General features: G+C 44.9%; 2 protein-coding genes across 3 annotated transcripts in view; one reads left to right on the top strand and one right to left on the bottom strand.

Annotated features, from left to right (window-relative positions):
- The window catches only part of KCNJ5 (potassium inwardly rectifying channel subfamily J member 5), a 50,053-nt gene extending 30,895 nt beyond the window's left edge, over nt 1-19,158 (bottom strand). Inside the window, exons 1-3 of one of the 2 annotated variants that reach the window (XM_061592458.1) lie at nt 18,927-19,158; nt 7,026-7,109; nt 2,427-2,569 (exon numbers count right to left, since the gene is read on the bottom strand). The gene's annotated coding sequence lies outside the window, so the exon portion shown is untranslated. Of the gene's footprint in view, nt 1-2,426; nt 2,570-7,025; nt 7,110-15,713; nt 15,764-18,926 lie in introns of those variants that run through there. The other variant, XM_061592459.1, reaches the window with a different exon arrangement.
- A 565-nt stretch (nt 19,159-19,723) lies between these two features.
- The window catches only part of KCNJ1 (potassium inwardly rectifying channel subfamily J member 1), a 46,130-nt gene continuing 40,270 nt past the window's right edge, over nt 19,724-25,583 (top strand). Inside the window, exon 1 of the mRNA XM_061592626.1 lies at nt 19,724-19,755. The gene's annotated coding sequence lies outside the window, so the exon portion shown is untranslated. The remainder of the gene's footprint in view (nt 19,756-25,583) is intronic.

Genomic DNA, 25,583 nt, shown 5'->3' with positions numbered 1-25,583 from the left:
ATCTATCTATCTATCTATCTATCTATCTATCTATCTATCTATCTATCTATCTATCTATCTGTCTGTCTGTCTGTCTGTCTGTCTGTCTGTCTGTCTGTCTGTCTGTCTGTCTGTCTGTCTGTCTGTCTATCTGTCTGTCTGTCTGTCTGTCTGTCTGTCTGTCTGTCTGGAAAGCCACAAGTTCCCCATCTCTGTCTCAGGCACAGTATCCATATCTCAGTGTGGCTGTAATCACATGCAGTACATATAACTTAATACAATGGTTTTCATGCAGCCATGCTGTTATAACAAAATACCAAAGATAAATCAACATATAAGGCGATTTCAGGTTTGCAAAAAAAAAAAAAAAATCAGCTTAACGTGCCATGGCTTATACTTAACTTTTTCCCCTCTGTAAAATTATAAAAACTTGTTGCATATTTCACTCCCTGCAATCTTCTAGTTCCTTAGAACAAGGGTAGAGAGCCCTTCTTCTGTTGAAGACCACATGCCAGAGGAGAGGGTGGGGGAACCAGAGCCAGACATGAGCAATTTGTACCCTGTGCAAGTCTGGAAGTTTTGTTCATTCATACTTAGACGTTGTTAAAGAGTCATCATTACCTTTGTCCAGATTTTGCCTGGACAAATTAATCAAGTTTGTTAAATAACAAGATATAAGTGCAAATGACTTCTCAGAACTTCTCCATGATCATTCCCAGCAAACAAGTGATATTTTACAACCCCTATGTTCCACTGGGGGGGGGGGAGAAAAAGCAATAACCTATCAGGAAATTTATTATTAAGCTTTGGACAAAGTAAGAATCTCCTGCAGAGAACTTACCAGCTCCTCCGTACATCAAAGAGAGAAGATAGCAGCATGCTTCAAGATGCCCATACATTGCAAATCCTATTAAAACCTAACCAACCCTGTTAATTCTCTACCTTTGATCTTTTTATGGCTTTGTGGATAGGGTAAGATGAAGCAATATGATTAAAGAGATGCATCCTGGGAAAAGCAAAAGCGTAAGTCTGAATCAAGTGGAAGAACTTTCTCGGTAAGCTGCTTCGAGACTTCCTTGGTGGTGGGAAGTGAGACATAAATAAACTAACCAGCTAACTAACCTTGGAATCCTAACCCTAACACTTGCATGGGAGAAAGCCCCACTGAATTCAGTAGAACTTCTGCGTAGGTATGATTAGGATCGTGTTTTTATTCACTAACATTAATACCACTGAAGATAAGCGCTCTGCTGGAGGCCCATCTAGTCTAGCATCCTGTTCTCACAGTGGCCAATCAGATTTATTTATTTAGGACATTTATATTCTGCTTAATAATTAGCATTTCTAAGCAGTGTAGATAAACATAAACCATATAGAAAATAAAACAACATAATTTTATCGCTACCTTAAAAAACCTGCTGGACCAAAAAAGTCTTAGTCATGCTCTTGTGGTTCGGGAAGGAGGGTACCTGTCTAATCTCAGTTGGGAGAGAGTTTCACAAGCAACACTGAACACATGATGCCTATGGGAAGCCCAGAAGCAGGATCTGAGTGCAACAGTGCTCTCCCCACTTGTGATCCCCATCAACTGATGTTCAAGAGGCATAGTGCCCCCGACAGTGGAGAAAGAACATAGCCATCATGGCTAGTGGCCATTGATAGCCTTATCCTCCATGAATTTGTCTAATCCTCTTTTCATAAGAACATAATGCTGAACACTGACCAGTGAGGTTCACCAGGCATGGACCCAGAAACAAGCTTTGGGGGTTTAGTAATGCTCACCTAGGAGAGACAACCATTAGAAGCTCCAGATTCTTCTTTAGCTCAGATTAAATCTGAGCTGGAGAAGATTTTCCTCATTACCCCTTCTTTGAAGAGCAGATACAGTAGGGCACCGCTTACCGGCGCTTTGCATTCCGGCGTTCCGCTAATGCGGCGGCGGGAAATTCCCTTTTTTAAAGCTGATTTTGTGATTTTGCGGCAATTTGAGACATTTTCACGTCATTTTCGCGCGACGGCCCCATTATAGTCTATGGGTTCCACTTTACAGCGATTTCCACTTTACGGCGGGGGCCTGGTCCCTAACCCGCTGTATAAGGGGGGCCCTACTGTACCGGGAAACTGGGCCTTCCACATTTGCAGCCTAGCCTGAGTTTTTCCAGGACCAGCTCTTCAAAGCAACCCGCTAGTAAAGCAATGGAGATACCCCAGGGAAAACTCTGGCTGCACTTCCATGAGCTGTGACTCAACCAGCAGCAGTTCCAGTAGTTTGCAGTGGGGCTTCTGCTATTGTGCTAGATTAAGACTTCCCAAACTATAAAAGATAATCAACCAACAATCCTTCCCCCCCTCCCCCCCGGCCCAACAACAGCTTCCAATTGATATTGCTGAGCTACTGTGAGAGCCCAGTAAAGTTCAGTAAAGTATGTCTATAACAGAATCCTTACCTTAGTATAAGAGGCAACGTAGTTCAAGACGTAGGATGTTGGCTTTGATCCTTGATGCCCTGAGTTCAAATCCCATCGTACTTATGTCTCTTTTAGGTAGACTTGGTGTAGTCATCATTTCTCCTTTAGACTTGGCTCCTTGGCTACAAAAATAAGAGCAAGGAATTGCAAAGCAAAGCACGTGGGAAAATGACTCTATTGGAAAATGACTCTATGCGTTACTAGTGGCAATTTCTCCAAGAAGTGGGTGCATGGGTGGGCGGGGAGGTAACCTCAGACCTGGGAGCCAAATGCGGCCCATCAGAGCTCTCTATGTGGCCCTCAGAACTCACCATAGGCCACACGCCTCACCTGGTCACACTCGTCCTCTCTTTCCTGGCCATATTCCTCACTGGTTCTGCTCTATACCCTCCTCGACTGCTTTTGCTTGTCCAAAATATGCCTTTTGCTTGTTTGGACAAAGGATGGAGAAAAGTGTATATGGTGGAGGTATAGAAATCTCTGGCTTTTGCATAGCTGGAATATAGTCTACTGTGCAAAGGTAAAAGTAACCAGTTGCTCCACCCCTTTCCTTTGTCTCACCCACCAGTGGCATGTGGCCCCCAGAAGGTTGTCCATGAGGGAATGTGGCCCTTAGGCAAAAAAAGGTTCCCCTCCCCTGCTCCTGGGGAGTTAGTTTCTCTATTCTTGAAGGGAACATCTAATATGTGTTTTCAGTATTTTCCATTTATCACATAAAAACAACAGAAGTGTAAAGTAATACAAAATAAAGCAAACTGGATACAAAATACACAAAAATAGATATGTATTCACTAATATGCAAAAAACCTTGTGGTTTAAGGACATACCTATAGCCAACAGATATTTCTATCAAACTTTTGATATTTCTATCAAACTTTAAAAACTTTAGAAATTGGGTAGCTATAGTGAATGTACCAGGGGAGCAGGAGACCTGACCTCCTCTCTGAGATATTGGACTGCCCTACAAATTTGTCAAAATGCAAACACAATTTGGGTTGGTCTTTCACAGTCCAATCCGCTTCCTGTGTAGCTTGGAAGAATTTGGTAACATGTGCCTCTGAGCATATGGTGAGTGGCGGCAACACCTGCCATCTCCAAACATGGAGAATTACATTTTTGTATGTTTGTTGATGTTCTTCTTACTTTGCTTCTTTTCTGTGTTATTACTGTTTCTACAGAGATTCTAACCTAGAAAATTATATTTCTTTCATTATTCATCCTAGAAATCTGTGTCAAATTTATCTTTATTAATTTCAAAGCCTTTTTATTGGTCAATGTCATATGATGGTGAAGACAGCCTTTTGTGTTTCAACCTGGAGGTTATGCTCTGTTTCTATTTTGGGCTCATTAACAGTTGAATCTGAAACAGCAGCTTGATGAAAAATCAGACTGATTACGATATGTTGTTACTTAAACAATGACTCTAGCTGTTGGAAAAAACAAACTCGGCCTACCCAAGTTACATGTGTTCAGCCTGCTATGCTTAAACTACTCCACTCTTGTGGCTTATAATAAAAATGAGGCATATGAGAGACACTGCAAATCCTTCAGTCTCTTTTAGCTGTCCCCAAATCATGTCATTATTTTTGACAAGACATGTAATCCAACCTTCAATGCATGTTTTAGGCACCCTGCTTCCTATTAAATGCTTGAGGCTGCACATTTACATGCATTGTATAGCACTTTGCTGGAAATTATTTTCTCAATCTCCGTCAAATGCCAAATGTTAACAAAGCAGGGTTTATATTCAAAGCGAGCTCTGACATTTCCAAATTGTTACTATTCTTTGCTATCATAAGCCTGGTTGCTGCTGTTAGACCAACTGCCTAGCAAGATGTGCCGATAATCATCTACTTGAGTATTTTCTTATGGCAGAAAATGTTAAATGAATGGCAGTTCTGTGCAGGCAGGAGAACCAGACACCGGGTTGGTAAAACCACTGCTCACCTCTCCCAGCAGACCAGAGTCCACCAGTGCCATTGAGCCAACAAGTCACATGGAGCAGCTTATGTTGTTGCTGTTCACAATCCTTGGTTAAACAAGGTGAAGGAATAAATATGTCACTTTCTTTTTTAAAAGTCACTTGCTCTTTTAGGACAGGCTGCCGAAAGGTGCTGTGGCTGCAAAAAGAGAAGCCAAGGCAATACATCGTTCTGTTATCAGCTGCCCAAAGTGGCTTTTATCAAACTTTTCCATATTGTGTAGTTTTTGCTTGCATGCCAAGGCTAGATGGGTGGGAGGTGACAGTGAGAGATCTTGCTGAAGGTGAATGAGCTAAATCTGGCTGGAGCTGCTACTGTCTTGTTCCCCTCCCTCCCTAGCCTGCTTCAAAACTTCTGGCATTTCAGAGCAAGTGCCTCTGAGTTATGGGCACAATGCCTTTTTTCTGAGATGAATCCAATTTCTTTTGAAAAGGGCGAGATACTTCTGAGCCTGTGCAAAGTGGAACACAAGAAGGTTGTGGTGGATTACACCATGATCTATATTGGTAGTGGCTCTCGGTGGTTTCAGAGAAGTTTCTCAACCCAACCTGGAGACACCAGGGACTGAACCTGGGACCTCTTGCATACAAAACATGTGGCTGGCTGGCCATTACACTGCAGCTCTTCCCCAAGTGCCTTTCCCTTCTGACAGAAAGCAAAGGGATGGCAGGGACTGAGTGTCTTGGAGCACATGCAGAATCCCCTTTGAAGGTTACTTAATTTTCTTAAGACACACATTTTATAAAGAGAATGGGAAATGACATACACAAAGATTTCTTGATGGTGTGCTGCAGAGTACTTTTCAGTCAAACAGCAGTTAAAACAGCTGCAATAACTGAGTGCCTTAGACAGGGGTGTAGTTGTCCAGGGTCTCAGAGGGTTGTAGACCCCTTATTTTTGGAGGAGCAGGGTCCCAGCCAGGTCCCTATGTACGAGTCAATCATCATGAAAGAGGAGCATGCTAGCCACTGAGAAAAGTCCTTGCCCTTTTGTACTCAGGCCCCTATGTACTAGCCAATCAGAGTGAAAGGAGGTGAGTCAGCCACTGAGAAGACTCTTCTCAGTAGCTAACATGTAGGCTACTCTTTCATGCTGATTGGCTTCTAGGGACATCTGTTGTAGTGGAGGGTGGACACAGACGATGGAGAGAACAAGAGAGATGAGGGAAAAACAGAAAAGGGGGCATGGCTGTGAGGGGATGTGGTGTGATTATCATGAAGGAATCCTGCACTTCTGAATTTGACTGGCCTTAGAGCATGTTTGAACCATCTTGCCTTTTTTCTAAAAAATACACAGACATTATGGAAAGTTCAGAAACAGCAGGGCCAGCTGACCATACAATTTTACTTTGACCTTATATCCCCCTGTTCTGGCAACCAGTCAGGAGGATGACATTTAATTTTGAATGGATGGCAACTTTAAATAGAACTGAATGGCCTGTGGGTATTAAGGGTATTATGTTGGATGGGTGCAGTAAACACACACAAAGAATCCAAGAGTTGGAAGTGACCTTGAAGATCATCTAGTCTAATCCACTGCTCAGTGCAGGATAAGCAATGCAGAATGTAACTACAGCATTTCTGAAAAAATGCCCATCCAACCTCTGCTTAAATAACTGCAGCGAAGGACAGCCCATCACTTCTTGAGGTAGCCTGTTCCACTCTTAAACAACTCTTCCAGTTAGGAAGTTTCTCCCAATGTTTTCCCAAAATCTGCTCCCTTGCAATTGCCACCCCTTCAAGGGTGTCCATAGAAATATATTTTTTTTGGGGGGGGCAAGGTCTATGAATTGTTACTGCAGGTCATTGGCAACCCATTCCACCCACCGTTACATTTTGAATTCCAGGTGGGCAAGTGCCCCCCCCAAGGATACATCCCTTATCTTCAACTACTTTTTTTTTAAAAAAGGTCCCTCTAAAAAGATGCAAATATCTAAAAAATATATTTTACCCTGTGTGCAACTGGTGCTGAAAACCAGAGCAATCTCTTTGGAATCATGGTTTGACATCTGTTCCTTGTAAGGAAAAGGATTCACAAAAGCCTTGTTCAGCCATTCATTTCAGGCGTTCAAGATCCCTCCTTTCTGCCAGTGTATGTTCTGCCTGCCTCTGCAGTTGTATACAGTCGCTCCCATGTGGCTGCTTGTTATGGGGGAATGTTAGTAGTACAAAAGCTGACTTTCAGGGAAACTCATCAGTATTGATCTTTTTATTATCTGACAAAATAATGTGTAATGTGAAAACCACTTTGCTATTGCATCTGATTAGCCTCAATAATAATAATAATAATAAAATAAATAAATAAATAAATAAATAAAAGGAAGAGTACAGCAACTCAAATAATGAAGTGCACTCCAGAGCACAACAAAATGGATCCCTCTACGTCTTTCCAGCTTCCGTGTATAATTCCTATTCAAAATGCAATCTTGGCTCAGCACAGAAGTAATGAAAATTGCTTGCATTTTATCTTCTGAGGTTTTTGTAACCGTGGCAGAGGAGGAAATTAATGCCAGCTTAAGGGGGAATCCTTTGAGGACTGCATGAGAGATACTTACCCACAGAAGCACAAAGGGAACTGATTGACGATAGTTACTTACCAAAGCAATCAGGTAGTCGCTCTGCCTGTTATAACAGAACTCCAGCTGCTGACGGCTGGTCTCCTTCTATTAGTCTTGGAAATACTGTACCAACAGAGAGAGAGTGGGAGGGATGGGGGTGAGAAAAGGAGCATTTCTTGTTTCTACATGAGCTTTGGAGTAAGGACTGTTGCTCTTGGAAGTACTGGCTGAAATATAGCGTTCGATCTTTTTAAAAGAATGATTGGGTTAAAAAATGTTTTTCAGTGATTGCTGAACAGGCAAAGGGCCAATTCAGATGTCACAAAGTCAATGAAACCTAGGCAGAGATCCCAATTACTCTCTATAATTTAATTTTTATGTAGTTCACTTTTTATCTGCCGCATCTCTAAGGCACAGGATGGGCAAGAACAGTTTAGATTAGAAGAACAGAATGTGGCACAACCAAATCAGAATTAAATTCGCGACGTGTGTGTATAGGGAATGACATACAAACTGATTAAAATTACCCTGTCACTGCTGAGTCCTGCTTGAGCAAGACAGTCTTAGAATATCCTGCACCATCTTGGTGCTTTTCAGATGTTTGGGGCTACAGTTCCTAGCACAGCTGGGTTGGCTGGGACTGATGTGAGTTGTAGTCCAACATTTCTGGAGGGTGCCGGGTTAAGCAGGAATGGGGCACTTTTGTCCCTCCAGATGTTGCTGAGCTACAACTCCCATCAGACCCAACAAGCATGACCACTGGGGATGATGGGAGTTGTAGTTCAGCAACATCTGGGGGGACAAAGGTGCCCCACTCCTGAGGATGAGAAAGGGTGTCTTAGTTCAATAAGATTTTTATTGTTTGTAACCAATGGCCATTACAATATAAATCACGAAAAAATGAAAAAACAAAATTAAAGCACATTCAGAATGGCAAACTATCAACATTTAAAATGTTCAACTTCCTAAAATCATTAAGATTTAAAAAGAAATCCCTTGGAAGTTGATACTGCTTTGGGTCAAGAAAGTAGCATGTAATGTGCTCTCTGCTGATGCATATAAAACTATCCCATAGGTAACAAACTTGTCTACATCAGCCAACAACCATCTGCTTTTGAAATTATCTAATTGACTTTCTAGAAAATTGTGAAACGAATAGAGGAATCTATCTCTAGGTCAGGATTGGGGAATTTGTGGCCCTCCAGATGTGGTTAGACAGTATTTCACTGAGATCATCTGCTGGAGCAGCTTCAGTCGTCCCCACGTTGGCGAAGCTCATGTAACATCAACACGAAATCGAACCTTCGGTGTCATTGGCCCGGTTCTCTGGAATGTTCTGCCAACAGAGATTCAACAGGCGCCTTCTTTTTTAACTTTTCAATGCTTGCTGAAAACCTTTCTGTTCCATCAGGCTTATGCAGGCAATTTAAAAGATGTCTTCCTGCAATAGTTGCCTTTTGTTTCTTTTACTGCATTTCTAATGGTTTTTACTGTACTTTTTTTTAACTTGTAGACTGCTTTGATGTTTTTAAATGAAATAGCAGTATACAAATATATTTATAAATAAATAAATGCAATTCTCATCATCCCTGACCATTGGCTATGCTGGCTGGGGCTGATAGGAGTTGCAGTCCAACAACATGTAGAGGGTGAATTACATAAAGGCCAATAAGGTTGTCTTACAAAATATTCTGTAGAGTTTGAGATGCCTCTGGTGGAAGGGAGTTTCACAGCCAGTTGTGGGGCATAACTGAGAACACATTTAGATCAAACCTGGCAATCTTGAATTATGTCCAAAAAGCAATGGCATGTAGTGGACACTGGGTTAGTAGTATAACTGTACTTTTGTTGGTCCACACCTATCGGGATGATGAACTTCTTTTGGAGCCCATAAACACAGCAGGAATGAGGACTAGCATAAAGCACACCATGAATATGTAGAGCTGGAGTGAGAAACCTCAGGCCCGGGGACTGAATGCAGCCCTGCAGGCTTCTCTGTCTGGCCTTTGGGACTCTCTCTAGGTGACACCCCCTCTCCCATGGCCACACCTCCTTTTGGCCCTTGCTTTGCACCCTCAAGTGTTTGTTTTTTTCTCACCGGTGAACTCTTATGCTTGCCTGAATGGAATATAAAATCATGTGTGAGTATATGCAGAAACTAGCTGACTGTATAAAAAAGAGTTACATCTGTTGCCCTACCCACCACTGTCATATGACCCCTGGAAGAGTGCCCAGAAATGAATGTGGCCCTCAAGGTGAAAAAGGTCCCGCACCCTGAGGTAGAGTAACGCAGCAACTTATAGAGCAAGGTTGCTTGCCTTCTTCTGCTGTCATAGCCCCAGGTGGCCTAATTTGAGCATGTCCTCAAATGACCGCTTCCTTAAATTATGTGTCCCATGAAAGGGAAGGTCTCTAAACTATAAACTCTATCACTATAGAACTGCCATGTTTTCCAACAGATGAAATGTTTGCAGAGTATCATAAAGTCTTTGAATTACAGTGCAGAGGCAAGGGAGTCCCTGCCCCAGTTCCTTTGTTAATTTTGACAAATTCATGGAAGATCAGGTGATCAATGGCTACTAGCCATGATGGCTCTGCTCTCCCTCCACTGTCAGAGGCGATATGCTTCTGGATGCCAGTTGGTGGGGATCACAAGTGGGGAGAGTGCTGTTGTGTTCTGGTCCTGCTTACAAGCTTCCCATAGACATTTGGTTGGCCACTGTGAGGCCACGATGCTGGACTAGATTAGCCTTTGGCCTCATCCACCAGGGCTCTTAATGCTCACTTAACTACTCTTTTTAGAATGCTCTTGTGGCATGATTTGGCTAAAATTGGGGAGGGGAATCCAAGTAAAGCAGGGGGGCTTATGAATTTCATCAAGGGCCCCACTGCCTCCTCCCAATCATTTTAAGCACTGACCCTAAGGAGAATGTGTTACATTGGTCTACTTGTGTAGGCATGAATGAAGGACCATAAGACTTGTTCTAGATAGGAGTGGCCACAGCTTTCTCCCAAGATCTGATTGTTTGCATATACTACAATGCATGGGTAGAATCTCTGTTAAGTGGTGGTGGTGATCGAAGACTTAAAAAGAAAAGCACAAATATGAGAGTTATATATGCCAGTGGTAGTTGTGCTACGAAACACAAATGCCTTTCTCTATATAAACTAGAGAGAGATCCAGCCATTATAATCAGGCCAGCTGTTTGACTTGCCCTCTATAGAGTTTAATTAGTTTAAGCCAAAGCTGTCCATTTTAGAATGGAAATGCAAGGCTCTCTAAATTTATATCTTCCCCCTGCATGCACACACAGATTAGTATTTATAGTGCACTTGCTGGCTGATGCCATTTCACTGTTTGCATGTAAGGGCTATAATTAAAATAAAATCATAGACCAGGAAGAAATTTTAACAAAGAATTATAACTAATGGGGAGGATGCAATAATATGCTGGCAGCCCTGGTTCTCGGGAAGTTAATGGCACACAATCTCAATAACATGAATGGAATTATGAGCTAGGAGAGACGCTGTAGCTCAGTGATAGAACACATGCTTGGCATACAAAAGGTCGCAGGTTCAGTTCCTGCCAGTATAGCTGTCTGAAACTCCAAATGTAGCTGCTACCAGTCACTGAAGGCCAGTGGTAAGCAACCTGGTGTCTTCCAGATGTTGTTGGACTCCCAACTCCTATCAGCCCCAGCCAGCATGCCCAATGGTTCACAACATCTGGACCACATTGGCTACTGCTGGTACAGGCAATAGTGAGCTGGATGGTCTGATGGTCTGACTTGGTATCAGGCAGCTTCCAATGTTCCATGCACATCCGCCACTTCATAATGGCAACACCAACAGTGGGTTTTAGCGTCCCACAAACAGAACTTCAATCCCGTCTCAGAATTGCCATGCTCAGTGTGCATTTCATTCACACATGGAGCTGCATTTATCAACCGCACAAAAACCAAGTGATGTATGGACCTCTCCCGGGAATGAGAGCCCTGTACAAGCTGATTCCCCTCTCTTCCATTGTGAGTTCCATGACAGATGTTCCTCTGCTTGGCCAATCAAATGAGACTGTACATACTTATTTCATGAAAAAGATTGCAAAAAGGAAGGCTGACACTTACTCAGAGCTTGGAAAAGTTACTTTTTTGAACTACAACTCCCATCAGCCCAATCCAGTGGCCATGCTGGCTGGGGCTGATGGGAGCTGCAGTTCAAAAAAGTAACTTTTCCAAGCTCTGCACTTACTACATATCTCCTACCAACCCCATTCATAATTGTTATTGTTGTAGGCCTCCAAGTCAATTACGACTTATGGTGACCCTATGAATAAGCAATTGCATTTTGGATAGTCTGTTCATAGGGTTTTCACGGTCAGAGGTATTCAGAGGTGGTTTACCATTGTCTTCCCCTGAGTCTGGAAGCATCTTAGTCTGGTGTCTCAGCTCTGACCATTCCGCCTTGGGTGCCCCTGCTATGAGACTAACCTCTTGGTCTAGACTCCTGATTGCATTGCTGAGCTCTCAGCTTCCTCAACACTCTCAGATCCCCTCACCACGTGAAGGTGTACATCCTAGAGGGGGTTCACAATTACCTACGCTAATTACCTTTGGGGTATTTGGGGGTATCCTTCTCTTAGCAACTTGGATCAAGCCAAGTTACACCCCTCCTTGAACCCCTTTACTTGCTTCCCCTCCCCTTCTGTATACAGCACACAGGAGTCAGACCATTGGCTCCATCCAGCTCAGTATGGTCTACTGGCAGTGGCTCTCCAAGGTTTCAGGAAGGGGTGTCTCTGAGCCCCACATGGAGATGCTGGGACCAGAAGGTTAGGGGGAAGGGCTGCAGCTGAGCTGAAGAGCATTGCTTTGCACGCAGAAGGTCCCAGGTTCAATCCCTGGCATCTCCAGGTAGGGCTGGGCATGTCTCCTGTCTGAAACCCAGGAGAGCTGCTGTCGGTCAGTGCAGACAATACTGAGCTAGATGGACCAATGATCTGATTCAGTATAAGACGGCTACCTATGTTCCTATCCCTCCGATTCTCTGGAGAGGCTTTTCAAGGGAGAAGGGTACAGGGAGCTCCATGAGGGAGAAGGGGATGGGAAGGATTGGTTGCATGAGCTGCCTTCTGCTCAGACCATGTCAGATGCAACCCTGTGAGTCTCTAGGAAGAAGTTGCCCTTTATCTGGAGAGGTCATAGCAGCACCGGGGATTCTGGTTGCTTCCCTGAGCATATATTGTGCCTCTTGCACTGCCTATCTTTTGGCAGCAATCTCTCTTCTGGGATTTGTTGCTTCCAGTTCTGGTCATCAGGGGAAATCAAGAGAAACAGTTCCATCTATTCTGATAAAATATGTACCTGCTTCCCCATGGTGTCATACAGTGCATTGCTTGCTTATACAATTCATTCTGTCTGTACCAGAGGATGGGAAGAAACAATAAGGGAGGGGTGTTCCCTATATGCCCTGTTTGCAAACCTCCCATAGATTTCTGTCTGCTCACTGTTGGAGACAAGATGCTAGGCCAGATGGTCTGATCCAGCAGGGCGCTTCTTAAAGCTCTGTTATAAACTACTTTTTTAAGAGATAAAAGATGGTGACCATTTCCCATTGATGCTGATGATTAAGACTAAAGTTTAGATCCAGGGATGCTAGAGCATGATTATGCTTGTACAATCAGTTACAGGATTTGCCTGCAGACTGTGGTATCCAAATGCACCCTTCACAGAGGGAAGATAGGAAGCTGCCATATTGCCAGGTGACACTATTTGGCCATTTAGATCAGTATTGTATAGTCTGTCTTGTGGTGGCCGTCTAGGCTCTCAGGCTGAGGCCTACAACATCCTGGTCCTTTATCCTTTTAACTGAAGACTCCAGGGGTTGCACTTTCTGCAAGCAAAACATGTGCTCTGCCACTGAGCTATGGCCCCTCTTCAAGTAGCCTTTGACTTTTTTTCTTTTTAAAGTTATGACTCCTCCAGATGACCTGCTCAGTCAGCATTCATCCTGTTTTGCTTGCACAAAGCTTGTGCAGTGGTTAGACTGTGTCCAGACTTAGTATTCATCCTGATTCGTTTACAAGGTGGTTGCATGACACTGAGCAGCTTTCATCCTGCATTCATCCTGATTTTGCTTGTGGGGTGTTTGCACATCTTCCTGCTAATCATTTGTTTGTCCCATGCACAGGGCCGGCCCCAGGCATGCCGGGGCCCTTGGGTACCAGCCTGCCCTGGGCCCCTCCTCTCCCCTTCCCTGGAAAGGTAGGTAAAGCAGGGGAATAGCGGGGGATGGCGGTCCACGGATGGTTCCATGGATCGCGGAAGGAGAGCGGAGGGCCCCCTGTAGCTCCAGGGGCCCTCAGGCCAGTGCCCCACCTGGCCGCCCTTTAGAACCGGCCCTGCCCATGCATTTCAGCGCATTTCCCCGTCCCTTTGCTAATTGCAAAAAGTCACTTCTTCTGTAAAGTGGACTTGCTATGCTAGGCTGACACAGTGCTTGAATCCACTTTAATTGCACAAACCTAAATTTATTTATTTATTTATTTAACTTGTATACCGCCCCATAGCCGAAGCTCTCTGGGCGGTTTACAGCAACTCAAAACATTAAAACAAATATACAATTTAAAAACACATATTTTAAAAACAACTTAAAACACAATTTAAAATTTAAAACAATTTAAAACACATGCTAAAATTTACACTATGTGCCTGAATCCTGCTTGCAGAAGAGGCACCCCAAGTTCCTAGCCCTCATGGTAGCAGAGGTAAAAAAAAGTCAAGGCAATGTTTGCAGGAAAGACTTCTAAAGAACTCACAGTGGCAATGCAGAGGGGCTTTTTTAACTCATCACATCTCTCTGTCCCTCGCCATGGATCCAGATTCCCCACTTCACCTACCCACTATATCCCATCAACTCTAGGGTTTTTTTTACTGTTTTATTTGAGCCCTGCTTTGCTTAAATAAATATACCCAAATATACTCAACAGAATGTGTGGGCTGCAATTCTCTTTTAAATGGTTACTACATGCATTAGTGTCAGTTGTTTGTCATATCTGTATTTTTAAGCAAATGCCAGATTATTTTATATACGGGTAGTTTTCGTTTGGAAATTTGCAAACCACTTTGAAGCTGTGCATACAGAGCACTTCAGAAATCTTTAGCGAAAGACGCATCTAGTGAAATCTAGTGAAAGACGCATCTTCATTTTGCTCCACAAGTTGGAGACAAATGTCTGTATCAGGGAGCCTGAGTTACTCTTGTAAGCTCCTTGTATGATTTAGAAGATCTGGGTTCGAGAACCCTGGAAGATCAGCATTCTACACCATATAGGGAGCCTTCATGAGTTGAAAAGGCACACAAACTACAGGCTTTTGCTTGTCCTGAGTCTATCACCAATAGATTTCATTGGATGACTTTGTCTTCTGGCATTTTGAGAGGTAGGGAAGAGCTTTTCTCTATTCCCTTGAGAATGAGCTGAACCAAAACAACAATCAACCAACATCCCCAGCCCTTCAACAAGACAAAACAAAACAAGGCAACCTTATTAACTGGTCTTTTATTTTGGATCATTTTTCCCCTTTCCCTATTGCAAGGTTATTCATGCTGCAATCCATGGGAGCTGAGCTGACCCTGCTGAACTGACCTCTTTCTCACGCCTACAACTTTCCAAGGATACAGAGCTTCAAAGACCTAGTGGAACATGTCCAGGGGGGGAAGTGGAAAGGCCTAAAGCTGAGGGGCCAAATGAGCCCCCCTCAGCCTCTCTATCAGGCCCTCGGACTTTCTGCAGGTGAGCCCCCTCTTCTCAAGCCACACCCCTCCCTGGCCTTGCTTTGCACCCTCCTTGAGTGCTCTTGCCTGTCTGGAATGCATGCTTGAATTGTGATAACGCTTCTTGCTTGCCCGGATGCCGCAACTGTGGGTGTGTATAGAAAGAAACCTTGCAAAGCTCAAATGTAGCCTACTGCACAAAGTAAAAGTTGCACCCATTGCTCTGCTCACTTTGCCTTTGGATCCAGCCCCCCCCCCCGGGCATGCAGCCCCCACCTCACCACAGGAGGGAATGTGGTCCCTGAGATGAAAAAAGTTCCCCACCCCTTGCTCTCTTCCAGCATCCCCCAAGTTACAAGGGCATAATCCATCAAGATGTGTTCCTGCAAAAGTTCTATTGCAGTCAATACAACCTGTTCACAAGCAGATCTTTCATTCCTTGCATCGGGGCTTGTGTGGGACATTGTCCATGTGGATGTTCCACTAACCCTCTACCTTCCCCTCTATTGAAAGAAGGGAGACATCTAGGCCCTGCCTCATTCATTGGCAAGGTCTTGGAGGTGGGAAGCATCAGACGATCCAGATCAGAGTTTGGCTCTTAAGTTACTGGCGCATTCCAACCACATTAAAATCAAGCTGGGTCTAGCGGCGTAGCAATGGTGCTGACCTTTGGCTCACATTGATTCAAACTTCTCTGGCTCCTAATCAGTTTGTAGAACTCAGTTCTCTGCCAGCCAGCTAGTGATTTCCACAGCAGCAAACAGAAAGTCTGGATATTATTATTATTATTATTATTATTATTATTATTATTATTATTATTATTATTATTATTATTATTATTATTATTATTATTATTATTATATCCTGCCCTTCCTTCCAGTAGGAGCCCAGGGTGGCAAACAAAACACTAAAAGCACTCTAAAACACCTTAAAAACAGACCACACAGCTAGGTCTTACCTGGATAATGGCATCACTGGAACGTAACAAAAAGCTTTAGAGGGTTTTTTTCAATCTGGCTTTGTCAACAGCAGCAGCAACAACAAATAAACAGTAGCACTGATGTACATGGCACTTTACAGAGGAACATGACCACCTCAAAATGAGAGATTCCTGTCCTTAAAAGCTTACAATCTAAGTATAGGCAGAGCCACATTAGGTGTGATAATAGGAAGACCAGAGTCTTCCTCAGTCAGTGGAGGCTGGTCCATTAGGGCAAATGGGCCAGTGCCCCACCAAGCTCAGTCAGTGCCCTCCTGCCTACCTCCTCGCATACAACCAGCCTAGGGATGACACTGGCTGTCAGCTTCTGCCTCCTCCTTAGTTTTAGGGTTGCCCTTACAGAACTCAGCAGGGAGGAGGATGGGAAGAAAACCAGAATGAGTCGACTCTGCCTGTCGTTGGCTCTGGTGCCATCTGCTGTTGGGCTCCCTGCCTTCCATACCACCAGTCCCAATGAGCACCAGCCACCACTGTCCCCAATTATATAGAAACTGGAGTGAAAGGGACATCTGGGAGGGTGGTTAAAATCTCCCCTCAAAGAGGGGATTACCTCTTCAAAGACTTCAGCACCACCACCACCACCTTTCTCTCTCTCAGCTGAGCTCTGATCTGGCAGGGAACCCTACCTGGAAGTCCTACATTTATTAGTTTATTCAATTTATATCCCATCCTTCATCCCCAAAAGAGCCAAGGGCAGCAAACAACAATAAAAGTATCTGGAAAATATTTGAAAAACAAAACATCTTAACTACAAACAATTCTGATACAGAGTGGGATAAAGGACTCTTAAAAGGCTTGTTGGAAGAGGAAGGTCTTCAGTAGGCACTGAAAAAACAGCAGAGAGAACACCTGTCTAAGATTTATGGGGAGGGAACGCTAAAGGGTAGGTTAGATGGGAGACTTTTGGGGAGAAATGTAGGGACATAGGAAGCTGCCCTATACTGAGTCTGACCATTGGTCCATATAGCTCAGTTTTGACTAGGGCAGTAGCTCTTCATAGTTTCAAGCAAGGGTTATCTCCCAACCCTACCTGGAGATGCCAGGGATTGAACCTGGGATCTTCTACATGCAAAGCAGATGCTGTACTACTGAGTCATGGTCCTTCCCACATGGCCCTTCCCAAGTTATGGCCCTTCCCAAGTTTCCTTTTTCTTGGATCCCCTTTCCCTGTAAAAATCACCCCCTTTATATATGATTGTGCAAGCCCCTGTTTAAACAAACAAGTCTGTTGCCTTCTCATCTAAGTCTGTCCCACCGTCAAGAAGACAACAGAGGAAGGAAGGGATGGAGGGATGGAGGACAGAAACAAACATAATCTGAGTTTATATATGAGAGAATGAAACTGATATGGATTTAGACTTCATTTCAATAGGGGGTGATGACCAAGAAGCTAAACCAGCCTTTCATACCCTAGTGCCTTCCAAAAGATTTGGACTACAATTCCTGACAGCCCCAGCCAGCATGGAGCTGATGGGAGCTGTAGTCCAAAACATCTGGAGGGCACCAGGTTGGTAAGGCTAGGCTAGACCAAAGGCATCATGGAAAAGGTGAGTTTTGAGGATGGCTCAGAAGTAAGCAATGGAGAGAAACTCCTTCGTAGAACCCCAATGTGGTGCTAGCAGCCATCCTGGGAGAGAAGTCACAGTCCTTCTGATGGGTCCATAGCTGAAGATGAATTTGAATCCAAGCATTTCTGACTCACATTTTGTAGTCCCCTGAGACTACAATAGTTCCCACTGCCTCTGACATTCATCTTATCACTTCCAAGGATCATATTCAACCAGAGTAGTTGTGTAGTGTACTTAGAGTAGACTCATTGAAATGAATGAACCTAAGTTAGCCATGACTATTAATGGGTCTGCTCTGAGTAGGACCAGCATTGGATGCAACCCATACTCAATATGTGCACACACACATACAGGGGTGTAGTGGTCCAGGGTTTCAGAGGGTCTTAGACCCCTTCTGTTTTTGGGAGCAGGGTCTCTATCTCTCCAGCATTCTATGAGCCAATCAGCATGAAAGGGGAGTGTATTAGCCACTGAGAAGTATCTTCATACATAGTTCCTTGCCCTTTCCTGCTGATTGGAGCCAATCAGAGTGAAAGAAGATGAGTCAGCCACTGAGAAGTCTCTTCTCGGTAGCTAACACACTCATTCTTGCATGCTGATTGACTCCCATGGACATCTGTTGTCCTGGGAGAAGGTGCACATGGGAAGGACTAAGAAATATGGAGATGACGATGGACAGCAAGCAAGCAAATAATGGGATGTGGCTATGAGGGGGCGTGGCGTGACTATCATAAAGGAACCCTGCACTTCGGAACTTGTCATTACACTACTGCACACATACACACACTATGTTTCCAACACTTTTTCAGTCCATTTCTACTTAACAGTTAGTTTCCAAATGATCTCCTGAGCACCTACAAACAAAAGTAGAGCCCTGCTGGTTCACACCAACATCCATTCTAGGCTAGGAGTCCAGTTCAAACCCTTTCCATGGGCAGGGCACAAAGGTGATGCGTCTTTCCTATTGAATGTCTCTAGCATTTGCCATTAAAAAGTACACTGTGTCCGTACTTGGAAGCTAGGTATCCTCTGAAACCATCTAACCCAGCCTTCTCCAACCTGCCCCCCCATATGTTGTTGGACTACAACTCCCATTGTTCCTGACCATTTGTGTTGCTAGCTGGGCATTGTCACACTGTGAACTAGTAAATCCCTGAAGCGCATTAGGGCTAGGGCCTTTTTTTTTTAATGCAACATTTCTGATGCTCAACTGCCGGTCTCCAACTAAATTCTGATTTTGCTCCAAACCCACTTTATCTTTGGATCCTCCTTCTTAATCGACCCTTACTTGTCCCATGGTGGCCAAACCTGGAATAACTTCCAGATTACTTTTGCACCATTTGGGCCCTGCTAGGTTAAAGAAGAGAGCATATCCTCCCCAACCAGAAACTTCACAAGCTTTTATGGATTCCCCAGTGGTCCTCTGGCAAGCCGGGAGATCCGTGTGAGTAATATTGTAATGTCCCGGGCTTCTTTTCCTGTAGCCTCACATGAAGCCAAGCTGCCGCTTGGGTGCTCTTACAACCTCCTCCTGCCTCCTGGCTCTCCTCAGCCAAAGGAAGTGAGAAATCAATCCAAAGCAAGAAAAAGGAAGGCAACTTACGTGCAAATGGTGGTGCCTCCTGAGATGCTCTGGGGGCAGCTGGCGGAACCACAGCTGGGAGGCAGGGAAGAGTTGCTTCTACAGTTGCCCAGTCCATGCCATCCTCATCTGCATGCAGGAGAGCATGTAGCCATGACTCTCCCTCTCGCCTCCTGCTTGCTATGACAAAAGATGCCCAAAGCACCACAGCCCTCCCCGGCTGCTCCCCTTCTCAGCTATTCCTGCCCTCTGCTATCTCAGAAAGAGCTCTTGGTCCTCATCCCTGCCCCTCCTCCCCGGCTGCCACTTCTGCCAATTAAATTTCCCTCTCCATGCCTGCTGCTGCTTCTCTCTCTGTGTGTATAGTACAAATGAATTCTCTGTGTAATATAGCTATTTAAAGGGCTGGAGGGGAGGGGAGGCGAGGCGAAGGAGATGGCTCCATGTGATCAGAGCATCATCTGTTCTGAATGAACAGGAAGGGCAGGGAAGGGAAAGGTGGGGCGAGCAAGAGAGAGAGAAAGAAGGGGTTTTATATGCCAAGGCTTTGCTTTTCAGAGGCTGCACAGACAGGAGCAATGTGGGGCATGGAGAGGGGTTTTTTGGGGGGTGGGGAAGGGAGAAGTTAAACCTTGGTTGTCTTGAGAAAACACAGATGCCTGTTCTGTCCCCTGCTGCCAGTTCTGCATCTCTCATTTCAAGCACATGCAAGGGAGTCTGCAAGGATCTCTCTCTCTCTCTCTCTCTTTCTCTCTCTGATCTGGCTTTCTTGCTTCTTTTCTTAGCAGATGCATCTCTAGAAAGAAGCAGATGGGGCAGAGGAAATGCAGAAGCTGAAGGCATGGAGAAGGTGTGTGTTTACTCATCAGTACTTTCAGCAAACAAACACATAAGCAAACCACCCACCAGAAGTATCTGTTTGAGGGAACAGGGGTCAAGGAAAGAACTCAGTAGGGAGGAGGAGGAGGAGGAGGCAGTGGCGGTGTTGTGTGTATTGAGGCTAAACAAATCCGGGGAGCCTCGACAAATGTATTTACTGGATTCATTAGTTGCACAGTGAGCTGCTCAACATTCTCTGGGCGGCGTGCAGTGTATAGAACGACCAACTAAACCACAGCGTGAGAAATGCAATTCTCAGAAACAGCATTAAAACATTCAATATCAAAACGGCAAGAAATCGAAAGCCATAATGGCATCGCATATCATCATCACAATCTAAACATTTTAGGGATAAAACAGAGGTGAAAGGATCAGATCTGAAAAGCCTGCAAGAATGAAAGAAATAATTTTCGCCTGGTGCTGAAATGACATTGAAGGGGGTACCATGCAAACCTCTTTGGGGAGGGCATTCCACAAATGAGGGGCTGCAGCAGAGAAAGTCTTTTCTCCAGTGGGCATTCGTCATAACTCAGCTTGAGGGGGCACACAGTGAAGGGCCTTTAATGATGCTCCCAGAGCACAAATTTCAGATACTGTGACCCCAAGACACAAAATCAAGACTTTGAATTGGGCTTAGAAATGGAGAGGGGGCACTGGGATGGTGATGTACTGGCATAATATGCTCCTAATACCCAGCCCCACATAGTAGGCTTGCAGCCATATTCTGTACCAATTACAGTTTCTGGACCATCTTCAAGGGCAGCCCCATGTACAATGCATTGGACTGCCTTCAAGTCAATTCTGTCTTATGGCGACCCTATGAATAGGGTTTTCATGGTAAGCAGTATTCAGAAGGGGTTTACCGTTGCCTTCCTCTGAGCCTGAGGGGCAGTGACTGGCCCAAGGTCACCAAGTGAGTTTCATGGCTGTGGGGGATCCAAACCTGGTCTTCCAGGTTGTAGTCCAACACCGTAACCACTACACTACACTGGCTCTCTGTACAATGCATTACAGTAATCTACATGAGAAGAGGGGCTTACTCGGTTATGGGGGAGTTATGCTAGGATATGTTCTAACCATTACATCACACTGGCTCTCCAGAGTCACATGGAGGTATTCTATAGGGTTAATTTTGGAGAAGCATCCTGATGCTGATGGGGATATATTATCATTTATTCATATGGTACCATCAATGTGCATGGCGCTTTACAGTGTACAAGGGGAGTGGTCTCTGCCCAGAGGGCTTACAATTCAACACAGGGGATGCAACCGAAGGAAGTGAAGGAAATGGAGACAGAGAGTGAACAGGGAAGGTATCTGTGCCATTTCAGTTACATTATTATTATTAATTTATTAATTTAATTTGCATACTGCTTCATACTTCAAAAGAAGCCTCTAAGCTGTCTACTGTGGTGTAAAAAATCCAGCAAAATTACACATTTAATACAATACAAAACATGTGAAAAAATCATCTTAAACATTAACATCTTAACATTAACATTAAACATCATAAAAACAAAATTGCACATTTAAAGCAATACAAAGCATTCTGTAAAAAAATCTTAAACATCAATATAACCTAAAATAACTAACATTAATTAAATCACAATCACTACTAGCAGATCAAAACATGAATATGCCACAAAGACAAACAACCCCACCCACCAAACACACAAGCATGAGTGCACAGGTAGCAGCGTCACCCCCACTTTTGCTGCTACCACTCCAACTTACGCTCTCACCAAAAGGTGGGGCAAAACTGCACACTCCCCACCCCTGGAACTCTGTCCTTTCACCAGGGAGCACCCACAACCATTCTACCACCACACAACACCTCTAACACCAACAGGGGCTGACACAGTACTTGTTAGTTACGGTGGAACATGAGGACTAGGAAGTTGTGCCAAAGGCTTCATCTGAATCCGTATCTTGTGCTGGCACAGCACATCGATTGCTCTTGCCAGATCACGGGGCCGGGCCAAGACATTTTGCTGCCCAAGGTGAAGGACAAGATGGTGCTTCCTTACCATTTCACAAGCAGAAACCATCTTGACTGACCGCTGAATCTTACATCAGAGTTGGTGCCCCCCTCCACTACACCTAATGGTGCAGCCAACTTTAGGGGGCCCAGGAGAGTCCATGTGTCAACAGAGAGTAATGACTGGGCAGCTCAGTTGAAACAGTTGAGGGCTGCTGTTGCTGCCCCGCCCCCAGCACCTGCCACCTAAAGCAGTTGCCTTGCTCTGCCTAATGATAGGGCTTGTCTTGCTGGATCAGGGCAAATGTGTTTCAGGCAGGGATGGGGAACTGTGGCCCGCCAGATGTGGCTGAACTACAACTCCCATCATTCTGACTGGGGCTCACGGGACTTGGAGTGTAACAACATCTGGAGGGCCACCGTTTCTGCACCCAGGATCAGGGTTGTCAGGGCTGGCCTCATCATCAGGAGGAATGAGACACATTTGTCTCCTGTGGTGGGTTTTGGGAGAGCAGTGAACTGGTACCCTCCTGGGCCCTTCAATCACTTCATGATCCGGTCCTATGTCTGGCAATAACAGGGGCCTGGCATGGCAAGGATCTCCTCCTCCTCCTCCCTGCCTCACCCTGAGGAGCAGCCAAGGAGGTCTTTCCTCAAAACAAGGCATTTTGGGTGTGGTGACTGGGGTTTGCCACAGTGCTGATGCCATGGTGGAGAAAAGCATGTGGAGGGGGCCAGTAATGTAGTGGCAAATTCAGAAGTGCAGGGTCCCTTCATGATAGCCACAGCCACACCCCCTCCCATCCTTTTATTTTTTTTGCTGCTGGGTTGAGAATGAAGTCCTTGTTAATGCCTTCTCCCACAACAACAGACGTCCCTAGGAGCCAATAAGCATGAAAGTGGAGTGTGTTAGCTACTGAGAAGAGTCTTCTCAGTGGCTGACTCACTTCCTTTCACTCTGATTGGCTGCAATCAGCAGGAAAGGACAAGAAAGCATGCTAGAAGATTCTTCTCAGTGGCTAACACACTCCCTTTTCATGCTGGTTGGCTTGTAGGATGCTGGAGACATAGGTATCCTGCTGAGAACCTACTCCTAAAAAAGTAAGGGGTCTTAGATCCCCTGAGACACCGGACGACTACTCCCCTGGAGGGGACAGAGAAGAAACCACTAGTGCTGCTGTCGCTAATGCAGCAGGTGTGTGTGTTTGTGAGAGAAAATGTGTGTGGTGTATGTGGGGGGAGAGTAGGAGGAATGGGGATAACAGAGGGAAGAGAAGAATGATGCCACCACAGAAAAAAGGAAGATGGGGGGGTGGCAGCAGCAGAAGAGAAGGAGCAAGGGTCTCTACAGGGAGGAAGGCAAGGGGGTGCTTGCCCTCCATGTAATGGTGGGCGGAGTAGGTTGCCAGTGACCTGTAGTAACAATTCATAGGCCTCCTCCTCCCCCCTGAAATATTTTTGTGGAAACCCTTGAGAAGGAGGGAGGGCAGCAGCAGACCCCCCTCTGGTGAAATCCCTGAAGGTTATATTAGGTCAGGTGTGGGGATCTACAGCTCCCATCAACCTCAGCAAGCATGGCCAATGGCCAGGCCTGATGGGTGCTGTAGTTCAGCAACATATGGAGGGCCAAAGGTTCCCCATACCTGTATTCGACTGATACAAGTGGGACCTGCAACAAAATGTTGCAGTATGGAGTGCTCTTATTCAGGGTTTCAGCCATACCCTCCTCTAGGATACTCCATTCCATTCCCCATTCCATCTGGTTTTCTCCCCACACCCCAACAGTCAGTCAGTATTTCTTGTCCACTGGGCTGTTTTTGATGTGTCCCCCCTGTTTTTTCCTACTCAAATGTTCTTTTTAACCTTTTATGGGTGTGTGTGTGCCATATCGACTTCATAAGCATTGGCACTCACTCCTAAACATCAGAAAGAGCGGGAATGATTAAAGAAGGAGATGTTCTAGGCCAAGTTTATGGCTCCATGTTTGTTTTTTATGTGTCCTCTGTTCACTACAGGAGCAGGCCATCTGATTCCCCCCCTCCCAAGGCATGCCTAATGAGTCATGTTGGTGCTCCTCATGTCCATTTTCATTTGCTCCATTAAAAGCAAATGACAAATTACCTCCTCCAGGAGTCAGACTTGGGGCTCATCTACATAGTGATTTAGTGTGTGTTTGGGGCTACTCACTTCTCCTTTTAATTTGCATGGTTCACATGATGTACCGGCAAACAGAAGCTATCACACAGTTTTCCCCTTGTAAATCTGTACTAACCCAATCCGCTGCTAATACTTAAAGTGGAGGAAAAATAATCTCCACTGTGCTGCTCTCCTCCTTGCAAATGCTTTGCTCCAATGCTTTTAGGTAGGTGTGTTAAACATTCCCCTCTCCACACCCACTCCCTTCTGTGGACTGTGCAAATAGAAAATGGAGGTAAAAACAGCGTCTTTAGTAGGAAGTAATGCTCCCATATGGATAAGCCCTTAAATACATAAACATGAGCACTTTCATCAGTTTAGCTTTGAGCAACTCCATGCATAATTAGAGATGATTTAAACATGGCCTCTAAGCCCAGGATGTCTCTCAAAATCTACAGGAGACTCTGACATGTGTAGCCTGAACCTATGTAGGTTTATTCAGAAGCAAGTTGCCACCGAGCTCAGTGGGACTTTTTTCCAGATAAACGTGCGAAGGATTGCATCAAGAATGGCAGTCTCTTTCCCATCAACATGCTCACCCATAAGTGGGAGCCACAATGCAATGCAGGGATGGACACCTCTCCATCTTAACAGCTGTCAATCTTGGACTTAACACTACATAATAAGCCAAACAAATGAACATCAGAAATGAAAAGGGGGGGACACGAGGGCAGAGGGGGGTAGGGGAGCTGGGAGGGGAGGGAATAAGGGATTGTACTTTATTGCAATAATATGAAAAGGTACTGCTCAGAGCCAGGAGAAGACTCCCATTTGTCTCCTCCAGGTAAGGCTACCCACATTTGATTGAGCTAGTCAATCCAGTCTTGTTGCACAGTCATGTCTCTTAAATGAGAAAATAAAGCAAAACATGCTCACCTTGTGTGTATTTAAAATGCCTCAGGACTGGAGAAAAGGACAACATGGTTGTTGTTTTTTTCATTATTCAACTCTGTCTCTCCCCTTGCCCCCATGTACTATTTGTTGCATTTTGCCAGCTGGGGTCTGATGGTAGACATTTGGCTTCCACTCTCTCTTCTCAGTTTTCCCTTGTGTTGCCTACCTTCTCCAATTGTGTATTCTGCCAAACCTTTACTGGCAGCCAAAGCAGGAGTGTTTTCCTCAGCTATAGGCTTTGTGTGTATAATTGTAACACCATATGGAAACGTATGGATCCAGGTGCTCAAATGAGAGCATACCCCATTGTAAACAATAACTCAGCCAATATCAGTAATGCAGGAAGAAACCCACCCTCTTGGCCAAGGATGAGTAATCTGTGGTCTCCCTCTAGATGAAGTTGGACTCCAACTCCCATCAGCCTCACCCAGCATGGTCAATGGTTAGGGGTGATGGGAGTTGTAGTCCAAGACCATCTGGAGGGCAGCAGGTTCCCCTTCCTGCTCTAGTTCTTCCTCTGCAGATCTTGTTACAAACCAAAGGGCTTCCTCATGATATGAGGATAAAGGCAGGGACAGAGAACCTATGACTCTTCAGAAGTTGTTGGACTCCAGCTCCCATCAGCCTCAGTTGTCATGAACAATGGTCACTCTTCAAAATGTTCCTCCTTTTTGTTGCTGTGTGTGAGACGACGTCCTTGTACCCTTGAACTTTTTAGCAGGGGCTGAACA

The sequence above is a fragment of the Rhineura floridana genome, chromosome 12, assembly GCF_030035675.1.
Source record: "Rhineura floridana isolate rRhiFlo1 chromosome 12, rRhiFlo1.hap2, whole genome shotgun sequence".
Taxonomy (NCBI): Eukaryota; Metazoa; Chordata; class Lepidosauria; order Squamata; family Rhineuridae; genus Rhineura; species Rhineura floridana.
The sequence above is the reverse complement of the archived record's forward strand: the minus strand, read 5'-3'. Positions and strand labels throughout refer to the sequence as shown.